We start from the raw sequence: 9011 nt of genomic DNA, 5'->3' as shown, positions 1-9011 counted from the left end.
CATGAGCAGGGGAGGGCCAGAGAAAGAGGGAGAGAGAGAATCCTGAGCAGACTTCCTGCTGTCAGCACAGACTCGGGGCTCGATCCCACGAACCATGAGGTCATGACCTGAGCTAAAAATCAAGAGTCTGTCACTTAACTGACTGAGCCGCCCAGGCGCCCTGGTAATTTTCTTCTCTGAACCTTAGTTTCCTTATCTGCTAAATGCAAATGAAGCTCTCATTACCCAACCCAGACTCCTCGCTGCAGTTAGCAAGGTCTTGCCTGACCTGTCTCTGGCCCCTCTGCGGGTACACACTCCAGCCACAGCAGCCTCCACACACTGTTCATTCTTGAACACGCTAGGTCCTTTCTTGCCTCCTGGCCCCCGCACCTGCTGTTCCACACCTGGAATGCTCTTCCTTCTCCTCTACCTCATTTCCAATGTCCCCTCCTCAGAGAGGCCCTCTGCAACCACCCCCTGAATTGCTGGCTCCATTTTGCTTTGTCCCGCCTTCTGTTTATTTTCTTCTCAGTCTTACCTCGGTCTGGAAGTTTCCTACTTTTTGACTTGGTTGGCAGCTCGTGAGCTCTTGAGGATGAAGCTCCTGTCTCCAGGATTATGGAGATGACCAGGCTTGATAAGTGTTAGTCCTGGCCCCGGCTCTCCACCTGCTCATCAGCCATTCAGGTGTATGTCCTGCACCGTGCCTGGCCCAGAGCGGCCCTTCAGGCCATGTTTGCCGTCTGTCTGTCCATCCTTGTTCTTCTCCCTTCTTTTCCCTTCACAGCTCCCCATGGTCTCCTGATGGTTTCTAATGGTTTCTTCTGGAGTAGCAGTGCCTCCCACACAAGCCCTAGGTCTCTGCCACTTAATTTACTGCCAAGCCCAAAACAGGATTTTAAGTGAGCAGTTTGTGGTACATTCCTGGCTGTAGCATCAGAGGCCTTGACTATGCCCTCAGCATCAGCATCACACCTAGAATGGTCTGGGCTAGTCTGAGAAACTTGGAGAGGGCCAAGAGGTCCCAGTGATGCCCACAGCCCCCTCAGAACTTGGCTGTGAGCTGCTCAGGATGAGTGTGGTCCACACGGTCTAATGAAGCCTCATTTGGTTCACAAGAAAATTGGTCTGTGAACATGACTTGCCCATATATATATATATATATATATATATATATAGGCTATATATATATATATATATATAGCCTATATATATATATATATAAAGCCTATATATATATATATATAAAATATATATATATATAGCCTATATATATATATATATATATTTTTTTTTTTTTAAGTTTATTTATTTTTGAGAGAGAGAGCAAGCAGGGGAGGGGCAAAGAGAGGGAGAGAGAATCCCAAGCAGGCTCTGTGCTGTCAGGGCTCAAACTTAGGAACCGTGAGGTCATGACCTGAGCCGACATCAAGAGTCAGACGTTTAAACAGCTGAGCTGCCAGGCGCCCCATGGCTTGGCTCTTCTTAAGCCAAACTAGAGGTCTGGTAAATGGGAGAGTGGCAGGGTGCCACGTGTCCCCCTTTGCTGCTGGAGGACAGGCCTCTGGTACCAGGATGCAGGAGGCAGCCTCGGGGTAAGCAGAGGTTGGCCAGTGAGGATGCTGCTGTGTGAAGGGGTGGGGCGGCGGCGGGGGTGGGGGGGGTGGGGGGGTGGGCTGCAAAGAGCCACCCTGCCAGGGATGGTCCCCCCAGGGGCCCCACCCTCCTCCCACTCACTGAGCAAGTGAGACCCGATTCACTCTCTGCCAGAAGAGGGAAACTTGACGGGCAGGTCGGGCAGGACTGTGCTTCTTAGATTTGAGGATTTACCAACAAAATTGCAAAAAAAGTCATTTTGGGAACTGATGCAAGGGTTGCTGGCATCTCATTTTGTTAAATAAGGACATAGGATAATTTAAAAAGTCACTTTTTTTTAAAACTTAAAAAAAAGGTAGTAAGGTAACATAAAATTTACCATTTGCACCATTTAAAAGTACAATTCAGGGGGTGCCTGGGTGTCTTGGTTGAGTGTCCAACTTTTTATTCTATTTTATTTTATTTATTTTATTTTATTTTATTTTATTTTATTTTATTTTATTGAAAGAGAGGGTGGGGGAGGGCCGAGAGAAGGAAAAGACAGAATCCTAAGCAGGCTCCAGGCCATCAGCACAGAGCCGGATGGGGGGCTCAAACTGATAAACTGTGAGATCATGACCTGAGCCGAGATCAAGAGTCTGAGGCTTAACCGACTGTGCCACCCAGGCGCTTGACTGGTATCTGACTCTTGATTTCAGCTCAGGTCATGATCCCAGGGTGGTGGGACTGAGACCCGTGTTGAGTTCAGCTGTGCACTGAGCACAGAGCCTGCTAAAGATTCTCTCTCTCTCTCTCTCTCTCTCTCTCTCTCTCACACACACACACACACACTCCCTCTGAGCCTCACCTTACCCCCTCATAAATAAATAAATAAATAAATAAATAAATAAACTAAACACTGAGGTGTACTGAACTCAGTAGCACGTAGAATGTTCACAGAGTTCTGCAACATCCCTGCTATGTAGTTCCCACACCCATTAGATGGTCCCTCCCTATGCCTCCTCCCCCAGCCGCTGGCCACCACCCATTTACCCTGTCTCTACAAATTCACCTATTCTGGACATTTCATATGAATGGCCCCCCACAGCATGTGGCCTTTTGTGACTGGCTTCTTTTGCTCGGCACGATGTTTTCAAGGTTCACTCATGTAGCACGCGTCAGTACATCGTTCCTGTTTATGGCTGAATAATACTTTGCCGTATGGATATACTGCATTGTGTTTATTCATTTGTCAGTTGATGGACATTTCGGTAGCTTCCACCTTTTAGCTGTTGTGAATTGTGCTCCTATGACATCCTTATGAAAGTTCCATCTGAACACCTGTTCTTGATTCTTTTGGTCCATACAAGGAGTGGAATCATAGGGATCATATGGCAATTCTATGTTTAACTTATTGAGGACCCGCCAAACTGTTTCCACAGCAGCTGCATCATTATATGTTCTCAGCATGTGAGGGCTCCAATTTCCTCACCTCCTTGCCAGCACTGGTTATTTTCCTTTTTATAGCCATCCTCGTGGGTGTGAAATGGTATCTCATTGTGGGTTTTGATTGCATTTTCCTAATGACTAATCGCATTAATCATCTTTGCCCTGAACTCTTTGGGGGAACTCTGGCAAGTCCCTTGCCTTCTGCGTGCCTCAGTTTCCTGGTGTCTAAACCGGGATACTATCCAGGGCTGTATGAGAGTGAAGCGAGTGACCCATGAGAAGAACTTAGCACCCATGCCGGACGTGCAGGGGGGCTCTCAAGACCACGTCAGGCGGCCCCAGCCCCACCCTTGCTCAGCTAGGGGAATGGCTGCTGCTCAGGGGACCCTCCTGGCTCTGACAGGCTGGGACTCTGCAGGTAAGTTAGAGCTGTTGCCCTCTGCCCTGCAGTCTGTGCCTCTCTGCCTCTACCTCCCTGGACTAGCAGGGATCCGTGACCCTTCAGAGGCTGGGCTGGGACTGATTTCCAGCCAACCAAGAAGATGTTTCTGGAGCATAGAAGATCCGCTGAGGCCCTTTGTCCATTTCTTTTTTCGTTTTCTTTTTTTTTTTTCAACGTTTTTTTTTTTTTTTTTTTTTTATTTATTTTTGGGACAGAGAGAAACAGAGCATGAACGGGGGAGGGGCAGAGAGAGAGGGAGACACAGAATCGGAAACAGGCTCCAGGCTCCGAGCCATCAGCCCAGAGCCTGACGCGGGGCTCGAACTCACAGACCGCGAGATCGTGACCTGGCTGAAGTCGGACGCTTAACCAACTGCGCCACCCAGGCGCCCCTCGTTTTCTTTTTAATACAAATATATTTTATTTGAAGTAAACAAAAATGCTTATATAGGTCAACAGGTCACTTGGAAACAGACTTGCTTAACTATATTACTGAGCAAAAACAAGCACCCTTCTCTTTTGACATGTATTTGGATAGGTAGGAAGACACTACTTGGTTTTTTAAAAACTGACCTTCCCTCAAGGCCTGGTCATAGAAGTGTAAACAGTGGAAATGAATCCACCATGACCAGCTGTCATACCATATCTGTGTCCCCCGTGTATTCTGAGATCACACATACACCCGCCAGTATACCTGGGAAGGGTTGCTGTATCACAGTTATGTTTATGTTCTTGGCAGGCAGGACTGAGGACAAGTAATTTGGAAGCAGTTTTCCATCCTGTTTAGAACAAATCCCTAGTATCCCTTCAAATAACAGGTTACAATAGAAAGATACTGCCTGGGACGTGTCCTTCTCACTTTGGTTCATTTTTTGGTTTTGTTTGTGATTTACTTAGTTGTTTGAATCATCTGTTTATAGTACAATCCAGCCACAAAGTATTAAAGCACAAGATACCTATTCTTCCTTCAACATCTGCACTTTTTCACGTTTTCGACTCTACTGCATTCCTAGTATGTCAGCAGTTCTTGAATAATAAAAAAAAGAATAGTAAATGAGTAAAACTCTTCTAAAAATGCAGATGTCTATAACCGTAATGGTGCTAGATTGGAAAGAGACAATGAGGGAAGAGAAAAAAGCAAACACGTTCATGTGCAGGGAATGTGGTTCAAGTCTTTGGATTTAAAAGCAACTTCCCCAGAGAAGCTGGCTATGATGGCATTTCCAGAAAACTTCCTTTGCCCCCACAAAAGGACCTGAAAAGCCCTATCCAAACTTTTGAACACTACAGTTATGGGATGCTATAAATGATGATCAAAGCAGTCAGAGGGAGAGGATGAATGTGTCTTCCCTTCAGCACGTTTGTAACATAGCATCGTTAGCAGTTGGTGGATCAGTAAAAACCACGGAAGTACCAGAAGTGCTTTGAAGGATAGGGATAGAAAAGTGCTGAGTGTATTACCTGTCTATATCAATGACAGGGCTTCACGGCTAGGAAAAATTTCTAAAAGATAAAATGACTCCAGGATAGATCTCCTTCTCCATCATTACATGTGGCAGAATTAAAAAAAAAAAAATACAACTAAATGTAGTGAAAACAGAAAATTACAAGGCAGAGAACACAAAAGAATCAAGGTTAAACAGCATTCCATGAGGCTAGAAAACCTGCAAAATATCGCTCTTGTTTATAAATCACTGATTTATCATATGACCGCATGTCGAATCCTTTCTTTCCGCATACTGAAGAATCCTACATTCAGCCTTTTAAGCATTCTGCATTTCTTTGCCAGTCCTGTAGCTGAGTATCTTGTTCCAGTCGATTTCCATGCGGGTAACCGGAAGATGCCGGCGCAAGGCCTTGAATGAGGTGTGTGACGTTGTTTGATAGTTTTTACTAATTGCTGTCTGATGTTCATTTTCTGCATGCTCTATGATTTTAATAAACTTCCTTGGCAGTTTGGACTTCATTTGAAACAGTTACTGAATCTTGTACGTCTTTATGACTAACCAACTGAACATTGCCACCTTCGTAACAGTGAACCTGAATCTTAAGTACTCCAACAACCTGGGCTGTAGGTCGTATGATGGTGAACTTCCACTCTGATCTCCAACGACCATTCCAGAAGGTTTTAGGCTAAAACTGGTGGCTTTCAACACATGCAGTAATGATCTGTTGCTCACCTATAGTTTTAGCGTAAACAGTACGGAAGCCATTGGAATAATGATCTTTCACATAGGCCCTTAAAGCACTGTCACAGGATTCTCTCCAAGACTTCAGACCTCCATCTACGTCCTCTGGCTGAGGTCACTTGCTTCTTTCCATCAATGATCCAACGTAAAGGAAATTTTGTCTTTTGGATCTAAAAATCTGCTATTGCCCAGGTCACCGTGTTCTGTAATTAAGACCTGGTCTTCATATCCTTCTATCTTCACAGACGTGAACTGACCCGTTATACTGGGCAAATGCATGTGCTGCCCCTTCCCTGAGGAGATTGTCATTATTAAGTAGTAGCCGGACATCCTTGAACACTGCATTAAATTCCCCTGGGGGTGCATGAGTGATGAATTTAGCAGCTATGTGTACCCTCTCCTCACCCACACCCAATCCTCAAAGTCGGCTGTCTTGGGCTACTCTCCCTTTTCCCATTTCCATGCATCCTCCCTGCCCCCTGTGTGCTTTCCCTTCTGCAGGCTCTCTTTCTACATAATGCACTCAGCTCCTGGAGCATAGTGGAAGTGCCTGGAAGTTTACACCCCGCCCCCCAAAGTAGCTCTTAGCCAACAAATGGAGTGCAGGTGAGAGAGGGCTCAGTTCCCTTGCGTGGCATGGGGAGAGCCCTGAGGTGTAACATGCACAGCAGAGTCCCCTGCAGGACAGGATGAAGCCAGCCTCTGTACCCTTGTGGGCCTCCCCTACCTCCCCCAGTCTCTCTTCAGTGTCCCCTGGCCCCTGATCCCCCTGGGAGCACTGCTTTAGGAAATCACGAGCTGGAATTCCCCATCTCAGGATCTGCTTCTGGGGAACTTGACCTAAAGCCAGGAGCACCTACAGTATCCCAAGCTCTGTGCAAAATGCTGAGACAGACCATGATTAACAAGATGTGGTTCCTTCCGCCAACGAGCAAACAGCTTGGTTGGGGCTGATCCTGACAGCAGTGGTAACGCTAAGAAGCCAATGTTGCACACCTACTATGTATCAGGCACCAGGCCGAACACTTGACATACCTTACTTCATGAAAACCCCGTAACCTAGGGCCCCTGGGTGGCTCAGTCTATTAAGCGTCTGACTCTTGGTTTTGGCTCAGGTCACAGTCTCATGGTTTGTGAGTTCGAGCCCTGTGTCTGGCTCCGCACTGGCAGCCCCGAGCCTGCTTGGGATTCTTTGTCTCCCTCTCTCTCTCTGCTCCTCCTCTGGTCTCTCTCTCTCGCTCTCTCTCAAAATAAATAAATAAATAAATAAATAAATAAATAAAAATAAATATTTAACAACAACAAAAAAAAAACAACCCACAACAACCCCGTAACCCTCTGTGAGGGGATGGTATTATCACCACCACTTTGCAGATGAGAAAACCGAGGCCCAGAAGTCACCTAATATGTGGTCTTGCACTTTAGTGTGAGTGGCAGCACTCACCCAGAGCCCTGGCTTCTGCTCCGGAAGTCCGTACTCCCGACCCACCACTACACGGTGTGGCATTTTTTTTGGCAGAGAGCCACGCTTCAGGAGGAGGGGGGAGGGGGTGGCCTCAGCTGCTCCCATTCAGTAGAGGACAGAGATTCTCCAGGGCCCACGTGGTGACTGGTTGTGAGGGTGTTTCACAAAGAATTTGTTGCTGATATTGGTTAACCTTTTTTTTTTTTTTTTTTGAGGTTTATTTATTTTGAGAGGGGGTTAGGGGGACAGAGAGAGAGAGGGGCAGAGAAAATCCCAAGCAAGCTCCTCACCCAGTGCAGAGCCTGACGCAGGGCTCGATCCCGTGACCACGAGATCGTGACCTGAGCCGATGTCAAGAGTTGGGCATTCAACTGACTGAGCCACCTGGGTGCTCCCCTCTTGGTTAACTTTCTGTGAATGATATTAATTAAGAACAAAAATAAATAAATACAAGCCCATCTCTCTGACACAGTCACTCCCTGCCCACTTACCTTCTACTCTGCTTTCCAGAGCAAGAGATGAGTGGAGGTCCTGCCCCAGGGCAGTGCGGTCTGCCCCAGGTGAAGAGCCCATCCCATGGGTTGTGGTATAAACAGGGTTCTAGCTGCTGCCTTGCCCGGTCTCTATACCATCTGGGCTCCCAGGAGCTCTCAGGCTCTCATGGCAGAAGGAGCTGTGGCCATTGGCCTGTGCCCTTTTGTGATAGAGGCCCCCCCTCTTTACGTCAACGGCCACCAGACCCCTGGGGAATCAGAAGAACTGTCTCAGGAGAAGCCAGACTGTTGCCCTTGGAGAGTGTACTGGGGTGGCTGAGAGCACAGACTCAAGGCAGCCCGCCTGGGATCAAACCCTAGCTCTGCCGTTTACAAGCTGAGTGACTTGAGGGAAATTACTTAATCGTTCAATGCCTCAGTTTTCCCATCTGTAAACTCTGCCTTGTACACAGCAGGCACTATACAAGCGTTGACTGCTATTCCTACTGTCACGAGAGGGGTGTCCAGGCCTGCCTAAGACTCCTGACTCACCCAGCAGCTCTTGGCAGAGCCCCTGAGTCTGGACTTGCTTTCCTGGACAGATGTCCCTGGACCCCTCTGTGTACTTGGAGGGGGTGCAGGATAAAGGCTTCTACCTCCCTCTTTCCCCAGCCTCCCCTCTCTGGCTTGCGTCTCACCCACGTGGAGTTTCTGGTGCTCCTCTGAGTCAGAGGTCCTGGCAGTGGGACTGGGAGCTTGAAGGGGACTGTCCCAGGGACCCCACCCTAACTCGGAACGAGGGCACTCTGTTTGTCAGCCTACAGGCCTCATAGTGAGTGAGGGGGCAGCTGGCTCAGTGTTCTGCACCTGTGACTAAGCCGGCTTTGCCACAATCTGACTGTGTGACCTTGGCCAGCTCCTTCCCCTGGTCCTGGTGACAGTGTGAGCATTTATGAAACACTGCCTCCAACTCGCTGGTCCTCATCATACAAGCAGGGAGGCAGAGGCAGCAACAGCCGAGTAACCACAATACGGACAGGAAGACTTGGTCAGGGAGGGGCTGGGTCAACAGAGACGTCTCCCCACTGATAACAGCTGGACCCCCCGGGGCATTTCCTCAGGCAGGTGCTGTAAAGGTGAGGAACCTAGGCCACAAGCAGGTAGAGCCAGAACCAGAGCCAGCTCTGCTTAGGCGTGGCACCCGTGCCTGACCCTTGGGGCTCCGTGACAAAGGCCAGGTCTGGGGGCTCAGCTCCCGGTGACAGGACCATGCCTCTGTCCCATGTGTGGTCCCTGACCAGTTAGGCAGGCTGAGAAGATGCAGGAAGGCCGTGGCCACACAGAGGGTGGGGGGCCAGTGGGGGGTGGGGTGGGGGCTGTGTCTCCCCTATCAGACTGGGAGCTCCCTGAGCTCAGGGGCTACTCTCCTCAGATGA

General features: G+C 48.4%; 1 pseudogene; it reads right to left on the bottom strand.

Moving 5' to 3' along the window:
* Window positions 1-5131: 5131 nt before the first annotated feature.
* On the bottom strand, window positions 5132-7144 carry LOC131515404 (F-actin-capping protein subunit alpha-1-like; annotated as a pseudogene).
* Between the last annotated feature and the right edge of the window lie 1867 nt (window positions 7145-9011).

The sequence above is a fragment of the Neofelis nebulosa genome, chromosome 6 (assembly GCF_028018385.1).
Source record: "Neofelis nebulosa isolate mNeoNeb1 chromosome 6, mNeoNeb1.pri, whole genome shotgun sequence".
Lineage (NCBI taxonomy): Eukaryota > Metazoa > Chordata > Mammalia > Carnivora > Felidae > Neofelis > Neofelis nebulosa.
The sequence above is the reverse complement of the archived record's forward strand: the minus strand, read 5'-3'. Positions and strand labels throughout refer to the sequence as shown.